Genomic DNA, 23264 nt, shown 5'->3' with positions numbered 1-23264 from the left:
TATTTCAGCCTCAAGAATGTTTCCAATCCTATCATGAAAAAAAAAAAGGGATTCTATTATACGTTTAACCTCGCCTATGAATAATAGGTCAAAATCATACAACTGAATGACTTTATTCACCTGATCGCTTCATTTGTTGAATACCTCGTGGCCCAGATATCAAGCTTGCATTAAGGCTCTATGGCAAGTGTGAGTTTAACACTAACAAGGTCCCGTGAGGCTCCCTGAGCCACCTGGGTATTTGTGCAGCAACTCGTAGTGAACCCAAAAAACAAAAAAAATGTAATATCGAACGAGGTACGTGTGTGTGTGTGTGTGTGTGTGTGTGTGTGTGTGTGTGTGTGTGTGTGTGTGTGTAAGTTTATATCTTTGTGAGCATGAGGCCATTATCATTGGTTGTAACACAGAAATACGAGTTCTGTATACTAGGAAACATTTGACGTTGGCGTAATTTAAAGGCGGAATCCTCAAATCATCAAATCTTTTTTTTTCAGGAAAATGAGGAAACCCCCGGCATATTTACCGAGCCATTAGCATTGCATAATCAAAGACAAAAAGCCATTTTATTCTGTTTAGTTTGATAAGACGTGTAAAAATAACCGAACTGACCAATCGGAACAATTTGAGGAATAAATATGGACGAGATTTGGATATAGGGGGTTCGCACCTGACTAATGATATGATCAATTTAATGTTTTCAGACCATTCACATGAACTATTATTTGCTATACTGACTTATTCGAGTGCAACACGAAATGCAGACTGGTAGATCTATTGTGGCACCCCTGGGATTGTGCTCGAAACACTTCCGCTTTGTTGGATGTCAACAGCAGCAATCCTTAAGTCAAACTCATACGGTGGCTTTAATTATATTTGATTCAAAGCTTCATCAGCACTCAGAAACGTTCTTGATTTTGTTTTCGACAAACATGTTTTGTTTGATCCGGTGAACCAGTAAACACACTACAGGCTGTTTTCTTATTTTTCTTTTCATTTTGTCATTCACTCCTGCTACTCTGTATGCCCTCACTTAATTCCTCTGGCGATGACTTGTTTTTGTTTAGTTTTTCCCCAAAGTTCCCCCGCTGTTGCGTCTTTTTTCCATCTGCACCCCCCTTTTTCAATGACTCGTCTGACTTATTTTTTTCTTTTTTCTGTTTTGTAGTTGTTTGCTCTTTCATTCTTCACCCCCCATCGGCTTCTCTGCGACTAGAGGAATGAGAAGCAACAAAACAACATGGCGGTTGCGTTGCACCATCAGACCAACTGTGGAGGCCACAAACTAAACACACACAGCTGCATCTTTAAGACATGCCAAAAAGCACACCTACACAATAAAAAAAATACTTAGAGCAAATATGTGCTGAGCATACAAACAGAAGGGGTGCCAAGAGCAAATAGCGATCCCTTCAATAAACATGTTGCTATGATGGAGAGCTATTCTCATGATCATCAGCATCATTACGAGAAAGAGGAAAACCCCAGACAATAATGAGGAGGGAAGAGGGGCCTGGATCAAATGACAACCTGACATTTGAGTCAGAAGCAAACAAATCGATCAGGATTAAAAGATCCAGCTGTCTGTTTACCATGGAAACAGAAAGGCAGGGATTATTTAGAATGGAGGGGAAAGTAAGATGTCGTAAATGGCTCTGATGCAAAGTTGTATCGATCCATAATGGGATGCCAGTCCGTTTGAATTGTATTGAAAAAGTTCTGAGTAGTTGGTTTTGCTCTAGGTTTTGGATGCCACTTCATAGTGTTCCAGTTGTGCTATAAAAATGGCTGTCACAAATTCTAAAGGTCACAATAGTTTTATTGATCATGTTTTTTATTCTTGTCTATGTACAAGTATTTTTTCTCATCTCGAGAAAACAGTCAAGATACTTTGTTGACAGAACTGCAGACAGTTAACCTGGGCGGCGTCAGATTATATTAACCTTTTAGGGCATTAGCATATGTGGCGAAGGAGAAAGAGAGGAGAGGAAGAGTTAGCAATGCAGTACTGCCCATGGGTTGAATTAATGAGATTGTACCTATCTGCATGGCTGCACATTTTGACTGGGCTTTGGATGAGGACATACAGAGGGAGAATAGAAGATGAAATGAGGAGCGGAGAGGTCAGGGCAAGCAACCAAGGGACACACACAGTCACGCGCGCGCACTCAGGCACACACACACACACACACACACACACACACACACACACACACACACACACACACACACATTCATACACAAAGCCAAACACACATCTCTGAAAGCCTCTCATAGCCAGCTACCCATTCATAACCTTCAATTAACCTTCCCTCTGAAGACCGGCGAGCACTCAAGTAGTCTGACTGGGGGCAAGTTACTGAGCAGACTGACTGACGAGCGCTTTACCGATATTTAGCACATGCATGTGAGTGTTTGTGTGCGTGCGTGTGTGTGCCTGTGTGCGCGAGTGTGTGTGCGTGTGCTCTCATGCATCTGCTTTCATTCAGCTGAAAATCAATCTTTTCTTTACTAAGTGCCGCCTCCTCCTCTTTTTGTAATCGACTGAGCCTCACTGAAATTTTCAAGACTGAAAACGTACGTTTTTTTTTTATTAGTTTAGCACTGAGGAGCTAAATAAGTGGAAGCATGTGCAAAAACTGCCAGACAACAGCAGCCCAGCCTCAGCCCAGTTTCATTTCTATACAGACAAAAGGTATCATTTTTGATAAATATAGTTGTTTTTTTTATTTGTATTTAATATTTATTCTCTAATATATATTTTTTTAATCACACTTAAGTTCACAACAGTCACAGGTGGACTGGAGGAACCAATTCCACTTGACATTAACTTGGAGACTGGATACGCACTAGTGGCCAGCCAATTGCAGACTCTATTATTTCACGTTTCATGTCAATCATCCTGATAGTGAAACATGGCGGCGCCAGCGGTGGTGCAGCTGGCTTGGGTTCGATTCCTGATCAGAGACGGCAGTTGTACACACAAGTATGAAGGGTATTCTATTTCTGTTTGAAATATAAAACGCCTCTAAAAGCACCAACTAAAAATTGACATCAAATGTGTGAAGACTGTTTCTGGTTTATAATGATACTCTAACATTTAAAGCTCCTTTAAAAATCTGCTGATTTAACTTTTTCAGCAGGTGAGGGGTGCTTCATTTTGAGACTTCTGCAGTTTTAAACGAATATTATATTTTCTAAAGCAAGATGAGGGCAGGTTTGTGGGTATGTATAAAACAGGTGATTGAATGCAATCGTGGATAGGTCCTTCAGAAAGAAAATAGTTTAATCTGCCTGTCCCTTTCTTATTCCCTCCTTGCCCAAAATGTGTGTGTGTGTGTGTGTGTGTGTGTGTGTGTGTGTGTGTGTGTGTGTGTGTGTGTGTGTGTGTGTGTGTGTGTGTGTGTACGCACACGTGCAGCTGCTCAAAGGGAGGTCTGAATTGGAGCTGATGAGGCCCCTATAAACATGAACATCTGTGAGAGGCTATTCATACTGTAAAAATACGATTGGGTGTAGAGCACTGTGTCTGTGTTCTCAAATTTGGGAGAACCACACCCCACTCTGAATAGCCCCTTTCATACAAGTATTGCCAAACTGAACTGGACATTACCCAGAAAAGCTGCGTTAGACCACAAATGTCTGAATCAGTCAGTTCAAACACTGGAGGGATTTAACTCCTTAACAAGCTGTTGTGCAGCGTCAGCACAATGTTAAGTGGTTACATATAGACAATTGTCTGATGTTGATGTTCAAAAGCATCTTGACTTTAATGTGGACAGTTAAAATGATTCCCACAGACACACTCTGGAATTTTAGTTGACAGTTGTTATCCACTGTAAAGAATACTATATTTTCCTTGCACTGGTCAAAAAAGTGTATTATAAATAGAGACGGCACTGAGGCTTGAGCATGCTTGAGTAAAAATAGACATGTGACAGATGGTGCAAACATGACATGTTTAACATTCAATGGAATTTCGGGAAAGAACAACAGGGATAAATAAGTCTGCTAAGTCCGTTGTGACTAAATAGTCATTAGTGAATAAGCTCATCACTGTGAATATGTTGCAATTTTACTCATAACTTGGCGGCCTATTGATATATTGATATATTATATGTTATTGGAACCTGTTTAAGTTGTGATGGTTTAATGCCTTAATGTCTTCATGTGTTGCATGCTCATGAAACATGAGAATTTGTGCTGTCACTGCTGAATAGCTGATGCAGAGATAAATTCCTTATAATAAATTAATTCATATACATATTAATAAGAAATTCCTACAATAGTTGCGATAATAAATTAATATATATATTAATAATAAATTCGTACAACAGTCGCTCCATTCGCACTTTCGGAGAAACAAATAACAAAACTTATTCATTTCATTGAATGCATTTTAAAAAGTACAATTAAGATTTGATTCTTATTAACACTTACAACTGGGTGACCTCTGCTTTTATTAATTCAGTATCAATTTGAGTTGCGATCAAAAGGGAGTGATGTTCCTCCATGTTCATTTACAAATTACCTTGAAATCTATAAAAATTAGAGCCTTGCAATGGGCCATATTGATTTGTATTTTCCTCTCAGCAATGTATACATTTAGCCTAGCCAACAGGCAAAGCACAGCATTTGTACATGCTACAAATTGTTGGGTTTGAAAAGCATGTTCCACCTTGCTGAGCGTTGGCGTCTGTAGATTCAACATGGAGTCAAAAGACAGAATTCTGTGCCATTCAGATGAGCACTCTTTTGTTGACCGTATTCAAATTGTATTCATGTTGTCATTTTTCCAGTTGAGTACCATGAAAGAGAGTGGTGAGGGAAAGTAAAGAGCGAGCCTCGTGGACTCTATTCCAGGAATGTGGGGAGAAAAATAAGCCGTGGAGGGAAAAAAAAAAACAGACTAGAATGGGAAGGAAGGAAAATCAATACTTTAGTTTAAAGAGAAGCCTGCTCTAAAGGTACAATTATGCTAAACAGCTTTGTTTATGCTGTATAGTAGCCCACAAGAATTTTGCAACTTGAAGTTTGGAGCCAAATTAAAACATCATGACTCGAGGGGATAAAAAAAACTAAAACCAAATTTATCTGGAATTTGCAAAGCCCAACTGACATTTTTGACATTTTTGTGTGAACCAAAGATGACATTAAGGAACACAGAGGCCTCTTTGTTAGATTTGTTTTTCTCTGCCCAGCCAGTAAAGCTGTTACAAAATAATACAGTATAATGTTGTTTGTCTCTGGCAGCCGCTGCTTTCATTCACATGCTTTTACATCTAAAAGCACAAGTGCTTTAATTGTGCCTGGATTTTTTTCCGTCCTGCATATTTAGACGGTTGATTAGATTTATCATATCACATGTTGATATAACTTTGCAATTATGCATAGTACAGAGTTCATGCTTCAAGCGAAACTATCTAGTCATTTTGGATTGAAATAAGCGGTTCAAATAATGAAAAACAGCATTTTATGTTGGCCACAGTAACAACTCAAAATAATTCTGTGCTCATCTAAATTTGTTGTGCATATGGGTCAGATATTGCATTACTTCAAGGCATGATGAAAAATATGTTAAAGGGGAATCAAGCCAAACATTAAGCAAAAAAACTTTATGTGCCAGCATGAGTTAAAATTTCATACTCTAATTAATATTGTGTTTGCTGAATAAGAATTAAATAGAATAATTAGTCAATGTCACTCACAAACCTTCACCGCTCTGAAATACGGGTTTGAGGCTTTCTGAACATTTCACAGGATTTGCTTCTTACGTCTGTCTCACTTGGTCGTTTCATCAGTAATAAATGGACTGAAGTCACGTATTGATCAAACCAAGGGGTCCTCCCTTGGGTAATTTCTACAACGTACAATCTCTATTGGTCATAAATCATCTTGCTGTGTAGTCTAAGATGACATGAGAGGGTTTTCAGGTGACAGTCCTTGGCTGTAAGTAAGAATGCATTCTCAAAACTCAGAGTGATCTGCAATGTGAATTTCCAAACTATATTACCCTTTTGTGTACGACTTAAAAAGGTTACAATGGCAATTTTTCTCCCAAAACGACAAGAAAGGAGTCGAATCGCTGTAGTGGCACAGCATGTCAAACGAAAGCTGCACTGACGATTGCTGACAGGGATGCAGAAAACAAAGTTACCATCAAAAAGTGTCATGCACATTCTTGTGGAATGCCAGGTGATGAGCTCAGTGCCATAAAAAAAAAGACATCCAAGGAGAATATGATTCACTTAGGTGTCAACTGAGAAAAATACACAATGACACAATGCAAGAAAATAAATATAGATGATCCCAGCAAGAAAATATGAATCATACTGCGCAGTTACCAAGTTGGAAGTTTACACAAAATGAAACAGGCTATTAGATTTCAAGGCAACCTTTAAATCAGGTGCGAGGAAGAAGTTTAGTCTTAAGCTTCCTCTGCACATAGCACCTCAGATCACCTGTCAGCTTTCTGAGCTGAGGCCTTTTTCATCTGTTGCCTTTGGCCTATTTCAAGCCCCAACAGAGGTCATCGACAGGCAGCAACTGCAACCAAGACAATATGACGTTTGAGGGTAATCCCACAAAAGAAATCCATGAGATTATTCAAAGAACAATTCATGCAGCTGTAGAGCTTTTCACTATATTATTACATCAAGGGAGGCAGTCTAAGATAGTGAAGGAAAGTCCGGCCATTTTCCTTTAATGTCTTCTCGGAACAGAACAGCTCTAAGCTAAATCTAATCTCAATAGAAACGCACAGGACAACGAGTAAAGTGACTTCATTATACTGATGTCTTGATGAGAAATGTGAGCAACACCCCCGAAACCCAAAGAAGTGAAAATAGCCTGAGAGTATTAAAATTGAGAGGGTGCAGAAATATTGATAGGCTATATTTGATAGCTTGACAGAATCTCGCTCCATTGACTGAAACCTTATTTCTACCTGACTTGATTCCTTTAATCGGTTGTTTAAACCAGAATTTAATGTTAATGAGCTGCTTTTCACTGGCATTAAATGACATGAAGCGAATATATTATTCTCCAGAATCATTGTAGACGGTTTTGAGCTCACGCCAGTAGGTCAAGCATATGCAGTCGCCTTGTCTAATAGCCTACACCAACTCAGATCAAGCGTGATCACAAACTCAGTGAAAATATTTCACTCACTCAAAGTCAAAGTGCAAATTGGTTGTGTGAAGGGGCTTTACTCTGTAGCACATTAAGATGCAGGTAGGCAATGATTTGAACTCTTGAACGCATCTTAAGTGCTTCAGATACAATCTGCAGCGTCAAAAAATGTAAATCTCCATTATGCCTTTTGGGCTTGCTGAAGGTCAGCATCTCCTGCTGTCTGTTATTTGAGAGTCAATTACAGTGTTGTTTAGCCATGAGATAAAAAGAAGTTATGAAGACTTTAAGGTCAAAGTCACCTTCAGAACAGGACTTGTTGTCTATGATGAGGTGGCCAAACAGGAGAATGTGGTGGCTTCAGCAGAAGGAAGGACTGTGCAGTAGAGTACATTGATGGAACTTTTATCTGTTGAGCCTCTTCTCTGGAATGCAACACAAGTCTCCATTGTTCAACAGAGGAATGCATCAGGCTCACAAGAACATCATAAATAATTGCCACTGAAAATGATGTAATAGTCAAACTATTACAAATGGTACACTTAATATGTGTGAGTGCCTTCATAAACACTAGGCCAATGTTAACAAACTTGCAAATGTCTGGTATGTTTTACCTTATTAAAAAAATATGGTGCCTTGTTGTTTTATGAAAAATGAAAAAAAAAATCCAATAATTCCATGTAAAATGCAGGTCTTTAACCATAAACTATAAAAGTCAAAGTTATCAAACCATGACCCCACACACTGCTGACCATGTCTGGAGTTCATCTCATTGACAAAACAAAGGCCACCAACTAGCAGGGAGCCTCATCTGCAAGCGTACTTGAGTGGATATACGATCAGCCATACAGGTCCTGCAATATGTCAGCAGTAGAAAAGCACACAACTGTAAACACAATCATCTTGGATTACAGTTAGGTCCTGAGTGTGTTTTACTAAACTTTTTATGTTCTGTAAATTCAACTCAAATAAGAGAAGGGAAAGTCGGTTGTGGCTTACTTTGTAAGGAAATATCAAGATTCACAGATAGACCGAGACCTAAGTTTGCTCGACTCGATAGGAACTGCTTAAGGCAATGCTATTTTTAAAAATAATATGCTTCCAGCATATTTTGCCCTTTATAAATGTTTCACCTTCTTGCATCCACAGCATCTCCACTTCTAACACTCACTATATTTTTCAGAACATTTCAACAGTAAGATCATGGCTTCCATTTTTTCCCCCAGAAAAGTCACAGTTGAAATTGCAGCAAATCTAGTTCTCATTCCTCGCATGTTCATCCACACACAGATACTGTTTAATATTCAGATCTCATATAACACAGATTCTACAATATATCAAATAAGAAGATGTTTTTATTCTCTCACTTCATTCAATCTTGACTGTCCCATGTAGCACATGCGATTCCATGTAAGTTTCCCAAAGGCGTCAGACCCAACAAGACCCAACTGTGATTTACAATAGACGAAGACACTTCATTATTAACTGGATAGGCTCACAGCCTGGAGGCCAGACCATTACCTTCACACAGGGGTACATGCCATAGGCAGCTGTTGGTCTCTCGGTGTGGTAAAACGGCACATTGTAAAAGTGATAGATAGGGTGTGTACTTGTAAGCTTTGGGCACTCTCAGAGTCCAGAGTATTTCCAAATATACTGGCTTTGGAGAAGACCAACACAACAGCCCAAAACTCTCTATTTAGTGTGAGAAATGCACACACGCTGCAAATGATAAATCTTTTGTTAAGAAGCAAGTATTTATCAAGTAATTTATGGCCACCTATGGTATTTGCACCACATGGCAGAAGGAAGCTAATTTCTCGATAAGAACTGCAGTCAGAATTTTCCAGACTGTGTGAACACTATAATATCGTTAATGCTATCACCGTCCAATTGAAATACAAACACATCCGGTAATAAGCTAACAAGATAACTTTATGTGTGGGATTGAGTGGCAAAATAAATGATCTTGTTTGAATTGAAGAGTGGCTTTTAGCCTGGCCAGTTGGGTGCATCAAATACCCTCCCAGCCCTGGCACAGGCCTCACCAGTGGCAGCTGGAAAGTGGGGCTATGGCCCTTTTGGTGATTGCAAAATTGGGAGCACCCCTGACAGTTTGGCTGTAGTTAAAAAAAAAATACATTAAACCCAATCTGCTCCCTTCTATTTTGCCCTTATGGTGCGTCCCACGAGGGCACTAGTTCAAATGCATTAGTGCTTCTTTTATCTCCGTGAAAATGGGGACCCTCTGCTCAATGTCCTCCCCCTGATTTTCAGCTAAAAACTCAGACTCCTTAATTTCACTGTTCTCCATTATTTCTCTTCCTGCATTACACTCATCCAAGGCCAAAAGAAATAAGAGGCCACCTCCATTTATAAGACTTTGGTCTTCTACCCCCATGTTTCAAAATAATATTTGTCAACGCATGTGCGTGTGTGATCATGGTAGCTTTAAAAAAAATGGTGATACCCAACAGCATCATTGTCGTGCTTCAAATGCATACAAGTTATCAATCATTATTATTAACCATTCTATTGTTTCATTACACTAATTGGTTATGTCAAAATTATTTTTCTCAACACAATCAGTCCATATATCAATGCCCAACTCTACAAATCCATTTATTAATTAGGACATCTGAGGCCATAATGCTGATGATTTAACTAGGTTGCAGCGAGGGGCTTGATTTGATTGAGCCCATAATAATCCTGTGAACATGTTCCTGAAAAGAGTTTCTGGGACAACTCAGTGGTTCTGTCTATTGACCGTCTGATTAAACATATCCACAGCCAAACCAGGACAAAGTTGCTGAATGATTATCATTGCCAATTCCGCTGCCAAAATCTAACACAACCTTTTAAGAGCAAGAGAAAGCGCTTTGCTAAGTATGACACAATACAAGTCTTGTATAATGGCTTTATTTTTCCACTAAATTAAAATTCAAACAGATGAATGCAAGCAGGGATGTGGTGCCCCTCTCTCTCTGGTGGTGAATATATGTCCGCAAATCTCTCTTTCCCATAGTTGCCATTACTTATTTTATTAAGCTGCTGTCAGTGTCACACGCTGTTTGGATTTTATAATCTCAAAAAAAAAAAAAAAAACAAGAGTCCGATTTCACTTGAGAATTTTGAGAACACCCCAATAGGTGCATTTTTTTTACCACTTATCTGCCATTACACTATTAGCCAGGAGGGTAGCAACAAGTTAGATAATGTGTGAAAATTATTTGGGTTCAGAGCACAGTAAAGGAAAAAAAAATCACAAACTCAGTAGACCACAGACAATCTTAAATCTATCTGTCTTGAATGGAAAAAAAAATATGACCCATTAGGTAATACGAATACTACAGGGTGGCAGGAGTACAGATGACCAAGTGGATGTCAACTACAAAACACAGCGAGTCTATCAGAGCAAGACTATCTGCTCAATGTAGTTCATCCCAGGCCCATTTGGCCCCGATAACAAATATAAAATATATACCCTGTATTTACCAAAACGCAACGGGTTCCTAGCTGGAGCACATATCACATTACGACACACACTAGAAGTTTGGGGGCACCCAGACAATTTAGTGTTTTCCATGAAAACTAACATCATTGCACAAGGGTTTAAATGTTTTCTAATCATCCATTAGGCTTCTAACACAATTAGCAAACACAATGGACCATTAGAACACTGGAGGGATGGTTGCTGGAAATGGGCCTTTATACGCCTATGCATTAAAAAACAGACGTTTGCAGCTAGAATAGTCATTTACCACATTAACAATGTATAGAGTGTATTCTCGATTAGTTTCATGATATCCTCATAGTAAAAATAGTGATTTTATTTAAAAAACAAGGACATTTCTAAGTGACCCCAAACCTTTGAACAGTAGTTCATGTTTGTGCCATAAAATGGTTGTGACAGAATCGCAAAGATGTATCTGAATTTTTTTCTGACATATTTACAAATAGTCGTTTTTCCACTCGTCTTCTCAGCATGACAATATAAAAGAACAAGCTAACGGTTCACCTTGCAACAAAGGTAAATACTAAGCGTCAACTCTGTTTCCTGTCAGTTGCAAAAGAGTGGATAATTCCCGTCACCATTTACATACAAATGTCACCTTTTCTCTTTGCAAGCACAGAGAAGGTTTTTATGCGCTCGACCGCGATACGCTTCAGAAACATTTTCTTCCCGGCTATGAGATGCGCGGTGGAAAAGTGAGGATCTTCAATGCAATTTGCCTCTGGTGGATTTTCCCCATCTTCTCGCTTTTATGCACCACTGGTCCACTGTAATTTGTGCATCCAGACTAAAGCATGTAGGCTTTGTTTTCATTTCACTGAAAGATGAAGCAGCGAACTGTTTGAAAAGGGGGCTCAGGCTACGGAAGTTGTAATTACTGACGAGGCTTCATGATTGGGATTTTCAACGTGTGGCGTTGTGTTGTTGTGGGAATTTATTCATATACATACAGAGAGGGTTACATATGCAGTACACCGAAAACGGCGTGGGAACAAGCATCATGACTGAAATGCTGGGATCTGCATACAATTCAATCCTGGCCATGTTCCACAGGCAGCCATTTCTGTTAAGTGGCCCACATACTGAACGCCCGCCATTTTTCATAAACTGGGACGCGTATCCCCTGATGCATAGGTATGAACAATCAGCCTGACAGGCAGGTAGTTGCTCCTCCTTAACCCCGGCGAGTGCTGAGTGATGCATCCCTCAACTCCTTCCAATCTCCTTCTCTTCCTTGCTCGACTCCTCTCCTCAGCCTCCATTCTCTGGCTCAGCCCCTGCCCGTGGGTGTCCTCTCGTTTTCTCTCACCCTCCCGGAGGCGAATGTTGAGTTGCTTGTAGTGCACGTACGCACACACACATGCACTCACACTTCTACCCATCAATTATCTGCCCACTCTTTTTGGGGGGGATACTCCACTTCCCTTTCTGTACACAACAACTCCCCCCCTCAGCCTGCACACACATGTTCTTTGTTGTCCCCATCACTCACCCCCCACCCTTAGGGCAGCTGAGTGCCCCCACCCAAACACACATAGTGCCAGATGTCCCTAAAGTTGGGGCTGCGCAAAATTAACAACAGGAACAATAGAAATGAGAGGATTATTGAATGTTTTGTAGTCACTCTCATTTCCAAGCTTTTTAAGACCATGTAACAATCTGTACAAAACTATCAAGGCATTATATAAAGCACCAAAATATAAGACAACCATTAGGAAGCATTATTTGCTGTTGGGACATGGAAAACACTTCTCCCCATTTCCACCTAACGGACCCTACGTAAGAGGATTAGGGCCAGTGAAGAAAAAAAAATAAGGGGGGTGACAGGATTCTGACTTTTTTTCTCAGAATTCTAACTTTAAAATGAGAATTCTTACCATTTAAGTCAGCATTATGAAACAAAAAAGTCAGAATTTTCACTTAAAAGTTAGACTTCTGACATTAAAGTCAGAAAGTGGGAATTCTGACTTTGAGGTCAGAAGGTGGGTATTCTCACTTTAAAGTCAGAATTCTGAATTTTTTTCTCAGCATTCTGAATTCTGTTTTTTTTTCTCAGAATTCTGACTTTAAAGTCAGAATCAGAATTCTGATTTTAAAGTGAGACAGTCAGAATTCTGAGGGAAAAAACACTAACCCTAACCCTGTCACCCCCCCCCCCCTTTTTTTTTCTTTTTCCTCTTCCGTACAGACCTAACATGGTACACTATCTTATTTTTTGGTTATGAGATATCTATGAGAAGGCTATCAAAACATCGGATCCTGCTATGACGCAGTGGCAATGATTTGAGTGCATTCAAAGCTTTTTGTGTTTCTTCTCTATGAGCAATTTTACTCTTCTTTTTGTACCAACCCGCCTACACATTCCGATGCGGAAGCCAACACAAAGATCAGAATTTACAGTTATAAAGTCTACTGCAGTGAGCACTGCTGAACCACTTTGTAGAAAAATGTCTGTACTTTCTTGTCAACTGGCCGTCTAGTAAAATGGGACTTTGTCACATTGCTACTGCGAATATGATCTGACAGTGACCATGAGGGTATGCGATGCTGTGTTCAGGGCACATTCAAACAAAACACACTCCTGCTGACAGACAGACTGTTAGACCTTAGAACTGACCTTCTTTACTACTCAGCTGTCGTGCATTTAGTCTTGGCAAGGCTTTAAGTTTATTGCCTCATGTGGGCGAAGAGGCCAAAATTAGAGAAATGGTTTGGGGCAATTGCTTCCCAGATACACGCTTCATGCAGATGGCTCAACAGGCTGGCAGACACCATCTAACGGCCAGCATGAGCTGTGTTTAAATGAGCTAACTGCAACCTGCTCTAGCCAATCAGGCAAAAGAATCGGAGGTCCTTTTCAACCCCTTCCCAGGTGCCACATGTCTGGAAGCTCAGAGGGGTCACACTGCTACGACATAGGGCAACCTTCTCTACCAGACACGGGAGGAGGAGGCAGACCGCTCAAGGGTAATGCTGCGCATCAATCTGGGGCAAGCCAGCTGGTAATAACACTTGACAGAGGAGCGGCCCAACAGCCGGAGACAAGAATAAGGAGACTGCCAGAAGACTCGCAGACAAAGAAACAGGATAGACACGCCTCTGTCCATGAAAGCGAGTTAATTATCTCTCACCAAAAATAGTTTGTGTTAACTATTAGGATGAAGGGATTAGACCTAAGGTAGAACCAAATAAATTCATCATTCCTGATGGCTTTAAAGATAAAACTTTGTGCATCTTATAAGTCTTAAGACTGTGTGAAATGGGGAACATCAGCACTCTGTAGACATTCTGCACTTACTTAACATCAGAAGTAAATTTGCAAGCCTTGGGGTGATTCAACACTTGTTAAACTGGAGGTATCAAGACAAGGGGCATGTGCAGAGAAGGTAAAAGTGTGTCAATGTTTCCCACAAAGCTTTAGCACAAAGTCTGACAGCGATTTGTCCACATTTACCAGTTCACCCAGTCACTTGAAAGAATATTCTCTAACTAAGCCTCCCATTTCACCTAAAATATCTAATAGCACATACACTCTATTGCAGGGGTGTCAAACTCATTTTTTTCGCAGGCCGCATTGTAGTCATAGCTTCTTTCGGAGGGCCATTATGACTGTTAACCCAAATAAATGTATGAGCTCCTCATATTATATACAGTAAAAGCTACAAAACAAACTGACAAATAACTCGTTTTCAAATCAGACGAGTAAAAACTGGTCAAATATTTAAAAAAAATAAAAGATATTATTAAAGGTGAAGACAATTTGCAATTCTAGTAATGACACACAAATTTGATACACAATTTGTTTTCGCGGGCCACATAAAATGATGTGGCGGGCCGTATCTGGCCCCTGAGCCTTGCGTTTGACACCTGTGCTCTATTGCATGCAGTGCATACGTACATAGCAGGTTTTAATATGAAAAATATTTTAAATAAATAAATGAGCAAGCCGGATAATGCGGCTGCACACGTGTGCACACCCTCAACTGGTGATGTGTTCAAAATTAACCAATCACAGACAAACTCGTGTTACATGGGGCTCAGCACACACCTGTACTTCAAGGTGCCTCTCAATAACTATGAATAACCTTAAGCGTCTCTAGCTGGCTTTTCCTGACATTTTTGTAGTCTCCAGAGAGCTTCCACAGCATTAGAGATGTCAATATTCGAAGCTACCAGCCAGGGGAAGGGTATAAAATATTTTTTAGGGCATTAAATATAGCACTCATAATCCAAAAGTGACATTTAAAAAAAAAAGTTGCCAATAGGCACCATTAAAAGTGCTGCAGGAATTTCTGGCATGTATTGACTGTTTAATTTAGTTGACAACAATCTCCCACGCAGTACATACATCTCGGGTATCAAAAGGATTGCGAACCACTGATGTCATGACAAATTAGACTGAGAGCGCAACAGCCTGACAATCAGTCAGGGGCTTACATTTTAAAGACCAATTCAGCTAACTAGGAAATCAAGTTCACAGCCTACCACGCTATTGTTTTAACTGACCTCGGCCTCAACATTCTTTACTTGATACTGAACAATCTTGCCTGGATATGATATGTAAGTGTTGTTTGAAGTGGGTGCAGCAATTCCACACCTCTCAAAAGGTCTACTAAAGTCCAAGCTACCAATTTTAGACCACTGCAGCCAGCAGGAGTCTAGTGAATGGTTGGTGATCCTTGTCTCATGTTTCTACCAGAGCACCCAAGGTGAAAATTTAGTTCTAGGGAGTACAATATAACCCGCAGTATATTGTACAGTATGTTTAACGGTGGCAATTTAAATTGCTATGACTGCAATGTTCTGTTTTTACTCTTTGACCACTTGGCTATTTTGGTCTTGAAAAACAAGCACATATCCCACATATTCCCAGAGGGAAGGAAATAATTTAAAAGAAACCTATTCTTTATAGCTTGGCTGTAACGATAAACAGAAAAACAATAGTTAACAAAAAATATTTATCCGCCATCATATTTTCCACACAAATATTAATTAAATGAAACAGTGCGACATTTCCAATTAGTTAGAAAGTGAACTGGGGAAAACTGTTTAATGCACTTGCTATTTATCAAAATGATGGGAAGTCTATGTTTGAGGCATTTTTTTGTCATCACTAGGGAACATAAATGTAAAGTTTTAGTTATCTTTTCTTACTTCTAAAATGGTAGTGTCCTCACACCTGCAACTTTAAAAATATACAATATGCAGTGTCATAGTGAGTCACTCAGCATCATTTTCACCATTGACAATTTTCATGTTCCCATGTGTGCTCATGGCCACCGAAGCAATGTGCATGTTACAGTTAAACATCTGATAATCGTACCATCACCCAGTGTATGAATCAACAACTTGGGAGGAGTAGGAATGATGGCATGCTGTACAAGCCACACCGCCTCCTGTTTCCAAAGTGCAGTAATTGCACCTCATGTTAGTGAAAGAGCACTGATTTAGCTCTCTGGGCTAATTAAAATGAATAAACACAATTAGCTGTGAGGGCAACAGCACCGCTGTTCATGCACATAATTTCCCTTTTCCTCTTTGCAATGACACTCACTTTAGAAGCAGCTGTTATTAGTTGTGTTGCTGCATCAAAAGCATTGTGACTAATTGCAAAGCACTTGATGTCACCCAAATGGTCCCCAATTTGGATTTGATTGAACTGTACAAAGCAATGGTAAGGGGGAGGCGTGACTGGTAAATTGTGAGCCTAAAATGAAATCAGTTCTGCGCATGTATTGTATCATGGAACATTTTGAAACACTGTGAGGTTGTAAGATTTGCACACAGTAAAAAAAAAAAAAAAAAAACATGCCTAAAGGTCAAACCAAACAGTTGGCACGCATGTTGTCACACTAATAGACATCAGATACTTCCAAAAGAACACAAGAAGAAAAGACCTGCCACTAAAAATGAATGAATGAGTGACTGAATGAATGAACGAACAAACAAACAAACCCATTGTTAGACTAAAAAATATTGTAACCTCCAAATTATACTATTTCTGAATAATTTTTTTTTTTTTTTTTGCCTGTGAGTGTTTTTGTAAATATGTGATGTTTGTTTGCTCCCTGTGCCAAATTCAGCAGACTCTGTCCCCATTCAATCCCATTGGAAATGGGGTCCAGACAAGCTTCTATTGAGGTAGGGCAAATTTAACAAACAGTTTGCAAAGGAATGATTGCAAGGAAAATGAATTTTGAAACCTAGAGGATAGTCTGACTTGTGTTAACTTGACAAGGAATAGGCATCATATGCGGGGAACAATTCAATTAGCTTTTCCGCCAACTCCTTGGGAAGGAGCTCTGGGGAGGAATCAAAACTTTTTCCTCCAATAAAACAAGTTTTCAAGGATGCAATGTTCTCACTCTTCCACTCTTCATTACCTCTGCCTGCAAGGCTGGAGCTTATAAATGCATTTATCTGCTATTTCTTTTCATCAAGAGAATAAATAAAAAACTGAATTGTCACGTTGATGGGGCTGTGACAGACAGGAACTCCGCTGAGCGTGGCAGCTTATCCCCTTTTGTCTCTCTTGCCCACTTATTTGACAGTGATCAAGGGTGATAAATTGTTCAATTAAGGGCACATTAAAAATCCAGACAAACGCTTGACACACAAGCCTCTGTGTACGTGGTTTCCAATTGCTGTGAAGGACAAGAGTACTTCTTGCTACTGACAACCAACATACAACTCTCATCAGAAGACAACTGAATATATTTATGCAGGATAACAGGATGATTGAATGCTGGAATGCAAGAGTGATGAGCTGTGATTAAACGAAAAGGTAAAAAAAAAAAAAAAACTCAGTTTAAAAGAAAACATTCCTTGCCTATGCAGTAAAGACCTGGAGGCATCGTTCCTGATCGGGTTCAGTGCCTGACCCTCACATTTGACCTTTCACCATTTTAAGACACTTCCCCGTTGTTTTAATTACAGGCAAGGAAAAATGTAACTGGGTTTGAGCCACTCTCCATGTCAAAGTTGTACCAAATGAGCTGCATTAGTCTTTTTATGGCTTACAGTTAATATTGGGGCAAGACTTGTGTGTAGCCTGAGGAAGGTTTGGCATTAAATGTTATGATCAAATTAAGATCTATTGCAATTCAAATTGCACTCACTAGAATTATTTGCGAGTCAAAAAAAAAGCAGGGTCACCTCTGGACTGGGGCTATATCTAAATTTTTCTCACAATTTGACCAAAGTTGCTCGTCTCGGCAGCTATGTTTTTTTTTTTTAAAACATAATGCACAACTATCATGGGGGTCTATATTGTCCTATGGGGTTTCTAATAGTGCAGAGGGGGAGTAATAGTTTTCTGACCTTTCCCTGACAATGCACACAAAAATATAAAAATATAGAATTACTCTTTCTCTGAAGGAATTGTTTGGCTACAGATACATAATGACTTGCCAAAACATTAAATTATAAGCAAAAACGCAAACCATAATAATTGGTATAAACTGTTATTGTGTAGGGTCAGTGAATAGAAACTATTAAAAATAATGAAAATCTGTGGTTTAAAACACTTTCATCCTATGTTGAGCTCCGAATTATTGTTAAAAACACAAAACTTGATCATTAAAACAATAAAACCTTTAACCTTTTTCTGCGGGGAAAAAAAAAGAAGCAGCCAAAGTATCTCAATTAAAACAAAATAACGGATGTGGGTTTAATGTAACAAGTGTCAACACAATCTTGATCATTATAAAAATTCAACTTTGAACTTTGTTCTGCACAAAAAATAGGTAACCACGAATCTAATGCATTCTAATTATAATGAAAAGAATATGGGGTTGATGCAACACACATCAATCAAAAAGTTGCGCATTTTACTCGGACGATCAGCGACCCAATGAAATCTAAACTGGAACCTTGTTTTGATGAATGATGCGGGGTCAATGCTGTGATTTTGCATTGTTGAGGTAAAGGCTGACACTTTCTAAAGTCTCTCAGGTGGCCTGTTTAAACTATAATCCCTAATTTTACGGACAAGTCTTTTGCATTTAAAACATGTTTTTTTATGTGCAATAGAAATGGCATGTAAACTAACTTAAAACAAACAATGAATAGAAAAAGTAAGAAACTTGTGGCAGGGTGAACTTTTTTTGACTATCCCATATTTTCATCTTGAGCGCAGCGTCCAGCCGTCCACTCAAATTCAGCGAATCAAACTGTCCTCGCCGATGGTTATATACGATATTATACATGCACATTGTCATCATCAATAACATTTTCCCCTACAAAATCAAAACAAGACATTTAGTGAATTAATGAGGTGCAAAAAAAGTAAACTTACTTGAACTCCAAATGAAAAAGAGACAACTGGGAAAAGCCTTTAAAATCCGCTGAGTATTCTTTGTCAGTGCGCGGTCGTATTTCTTCAGGAAAAGCGATCGCTTGTATCCTTAGGAAGAAGAAAAAACGGTACAGTGTATTCCACTTTTATGTCAGGCAACTTATTCCCTAACGAAAGGCGAGTGTAACGTAGATAAACATAATTTCCTTCTCCGATCGGAGGCTCCAAGGCAGAATCTCCTCAGTGAAAGAAACCTAAAAAGTAACACAAAAATAACCTGCAGGGAATCCATGCGCGACAACGCCGCGCGTGGATCTCCAAAACGTCTCCTTTCTGCTTCTTATGTTATCTCCACGTCGCAGGTTTGCAGTCTTTTCTTCCTAAATCCACCTCGCACGGACCAACTGGGGGTTGGGAGACAGGAGTCAAATGCCCTCCTCACCCTCACTCACCCTCTTCCTCCTCCTTCTCCTCCTCCTCCTCTTCTCTGCTTTTCTGCGACTGAATGAAAATACGTCCTGTGCTGCGTTCACAGGCACCTCATAAACTTCGTCTCCTCCGCGCTCTTCGATTCTAGTCAACGAGTTGGTGCGTTCATGTACATTCAGTTTCACTTTCAGTTTTAATTATGTACAAGCAAAATTCAAGTAGTGAAGGTATACTTGGTCTTTTTTTTTCATACTAATACAATTCTTACACTGACTCATTACATTCTGCACAAATCTACACGGGCAGTACGTGTCAGTATTAGGAAGAAAAAGCAAGGTTTTTTTTAAGATGTTGCAGCACTGGTGTCACTAAAAATATTTAAAATACAAACTACAAGTATTTAATTTCAAAGTACAGTGAAACCTCGGTTTTCGACCACAATCCGTTCCAGAAGGAGGTTCGAAAAGTGAATCGGTCGAATTACGATTCTAATTTTCCCATTACAAATAATGGGGGGAAAATTAATCCGTTCCAAGACAAATAAAACCACCTTTTTTAAGCATTTTTTTCATTTGCGCATTTTTGCCCGATCGCGCAACTGCGGCGCACCGCTGAACGCGCAACCGTAGCACGCCGCCGACCGTGCAACTGCACCGCGCTGGTCGCATTATTGTGACAGAGCCGTCGCTGAAATTTAGAAAATATTTTTAAAGTCCTGATGTACTTTCCAAAATTGAAGTGTACCTCAGTGCGCAGGGAGCTTAATTTGGTCCGATCGCGCAACCGCAGCGCGCCGGCCGCTCACTGTTGCATTGCTTTAAGAGCGTCTTTGTGCTTTAGGATGGCTTCACTGCTCCCACTTGCTTTCTTTGGAGGCATGATTACGGGTTAATACAATCATCAAAATAACTAAACTACAATAACAAACGGAGTCAGTCGGCATCCGGGCCGCGCGGTCGGGTTTTCTCGGGTCCGTTCGGCTCATCTCGCGAGGTTCGACCTATGAATTTTGTTCAACAACCGAAGCAAAAAATCTCGAATTTTTTGTTCGAATTCCGATTTGTTCGAGAACCGGGATGTTCGAAAACCGAGGTTTGACTGTATTAGGAAGAAGAAGCAAGTTTTTTTTTTAAGATGCTGCAGCACTGGTGTCAATAAAAGTATTTAAAATACAAATTACAAGTATTTAATTTCAAAGTAATTCCCTACAGTTTAATTCTTTTGCCGGCTGTCTCTGCTGATTTTTCCTCAGCAGCTTTGTCATCGCGGCCATCTTGATGTTGCACATATCCAAAACCAATTCCCATGATGACCTCTAAGACTAGACTAAGCCAAGTCTGGTGATTATAGAGGTTTCCCCAGATCAGCAATGTTCTTATTGATTAGGAATTGTCAAATGCTCCGAGCATTGTAAACAGATGTGTTGTCATGGCGCATATTGGAAGCCATGAGTTGTCTCTTGCCTCTTCACATTGAACAAAGCAAACACCGCAGGATACGTGCTAGCTCATCATCAGACCCACAATGAAGGTTGGAGTTGGCTTTGAAATATAGCTTTTGTGACACCAGTCCTGGAAACCTTCTGCCACACCAAGATTATAAATATGTAACAGGCAACCATAAATTCTGAGAGAAAAAGTGAACCTTACTCCCCCGATGCTTTGAAAAGCACACCGGTTGGTAGGCTGGCAGCCCGGGATTTTTTTATCCAGGCATTCAACTCTGAACCAGTAAGGAGGGTAGGGCTTTAAGATAGAAACCCAGTGATGGCTGGATATGACACCATTGCAACTGTTGGGAGTATTTTTAAGATTCGCGTGTAATGGGGGTAAGTGTTGGGCAAATATGTGAACCTCAGTCCCTCAGCCGCTTTAAGAGGGTGCTGGCTAGTAGGCTTGCAGCGAGAGGCTTTAGACTAGTGGTTTAGGGCACTCAACTGGTAAGAATGGTGGTGGTGTGAATTCAGTGGAACAATGGTCCTCAACCCTTTTTCAGTGGTGCACTCCTCATGAAATATTTTTTTTTAGCTGAGCACACTTTTAGTGGTGGTGGTGCTGTGACGGCATTGTCTGATTGATGGAACTTTGGAATTCCATTTGGAAAATTGTTTTTCTTTAAATGAAAAAATATATATTAAAAATAATTGTAATGAACACACACGTGCGTACACACACACACACACACACACACACACACGCACGCACGCACACACGCACACACACACACACACACACACACACACACACACACACACACACACACACACACACACACACACACACACACACACACACACACACACACACACACACAAGTGTGCTCCAAGGAGAAGGAATGGGACCTTACTTGGGGGAGGGTAGAGCAGCTCTGATTGGCTGCTTGAATTTGAATTTGACCAGTGACAGCTGTTGTTTGTATTGTCCAGCAAGTGGGAAGTTAGAAAAATAGTGGAGAGTCATGCACAAAATTTTAGTGACTAAAGCATCACATTTCCCATCTAAAATTCTAACAAATAACAGCCATTGTAGCTTAAGAGATAGAATGTATAAAGGCAAGCTACTTCACGTAACACCAAAAATGAAAAAAAAAATGTAAAAATGTTCACCGAACAACACAACCTGGTTGTGAGTGAGTTAATGGAACATACAGGAGCTACAGTACAATCGGGAAAAAAAAAATTCAACAGTCTGTAGAGGGAGCCACAATTTATGAGTGCATTAAATGAAAGGCCCAATCCAAGGAGTGCATGGCAATATATTTTGCGTGAACTTTTCGAGGAATGCAGAGGGTAACGGATGGGAAGGGGCCATCTTTACAAGGGTAGTCTTTGCAGTTGGCAGTACGCCATTCAGAGCCACAAGTCATCCTTTGGTGTCCTCTATCTGCTCTTTATTCAAAAGCCAGCGTCACATGTAACACTCCATAAAGGGGTGCAAAAGGGGTGTGAGGAATCCTAATCAATTTAACTACTAGCCCCCCCCCCAAAAAAAAAATGTTACGTCGGGTCCACCGTTGTCTTCTTATTTACACCGAAGCCCCTTATTTAATCTGGCCGGTAAATCTTAGAAGCGAACCACAGGTCTCACTGTCATTCCCCTGGTGGTGTAGGCCTTAACATGGTAAATTTCACTTTGGTAGGGAATTGCACTCAGTGACCGAGGTTAGTGCTTTGGAAGGATAAAAAGAGCACTTACCGCCTGACATGTGCAATCCATAACAGAATAATGAGACTGCTCTACAGCAGGAGCTCGCTCTCGCGCTACGTTTTGTTTTCCTTGTAAGTGTTCATAAATGCCATGTAAATGCAGAAAGTGGAAGATAGTGAGAGTGCTCAAGGGAGAGTGTTCAATCATTTGCTTCATGTTACAGATTCATGTAACAGCATGTTACTGGGTGAAGATGCTCCCAGTTCAGATAGTGAAACTGCCGGACTCCCTCCTTCATCCGCGATAACCTCAAGAACATATCTTGAGCACTGTGGATCAGGACATGACTGCCAATCCCTGGCTGGTGTGTATGTGCGTGTGCGTGTGTGTGTATGTGTGTGTGTATATACGTTTTTATACTGTATGTGCCCTGCAATTGGCTGGCGGCTAGTCTAGGGTATATCCCGCCACTCACCAAATGTCAACTGGAATAGATTCCGGTATCCCCAAAAAGGACAAACGGTATAGAAAATGGACACAATGTTTCATTTATTATCATTCTATGACACTACAACTGAGTATACCGTATTTTCCGGACTATAAGGCGCACCAAAAAACCCTAAAATTTTGTCAAAAGCCGACAGTGCACCTTATAGTCTGGTGCGCCTTATATATGGACCAAATTCCTAAATTTAAACTGGCCCGAAGCATTGTGTCATGAAATCAATCATAAGTGGCCCGCTGAATACTA

General features: G+C 40.0%; 1 protein-coding gene across 6 annotated transcripts in view; it reads right to left on the bottom strand.

Moving 5' to 3' along the window:
* ptprsa (protein tyrosine phosphatase receptor type Sa) overlaps positions 1–23264 on the bottom strand; it is a 166627-nt gene that overhangs the window by 101357 nt on the left and 42006 nt on the right. For 4 of the 6 annotated variants that reach the window (XM_088393314.1, XM_088393319.1, XM_088393316.1 and 1 more), the window contains one exon: positions 18939–19046. The exons of 1 other annotated variant lie outside the window; for it this stretch is intronic. The gene's annotated coding sequence lies outside the window, so the exon portion shown is untranslated. Of the gene's footprint in view, positions 1–18938; positions 19047–19215; positions 19440–23264 lie in introns of those variants that run through there. One more of the 6 variants, XM_088393313.1, reaches the window with a different exon arrangement.

The sequence above is a fragment of the Syngnathus floridae genome, chromosome 13, assembly GCF_059516105.1.
Source record: "Syngnathus floridae isolate MCC-2025c chromosome 13, RoL_Sflo_1.0, whole genome shotgun sequence".
NCBI classification, from domain to species: Eukaryota; Metazoa; Chordata; class Actinopteri; order Syngnathiformes; family Syngnathidae; genus Syngnathus; species Syngnathus floridae.
Note: the sequence above shows the minus strand (reverse complement) of the source record. Positions and strands in the feature narration are given on the sequence as shown.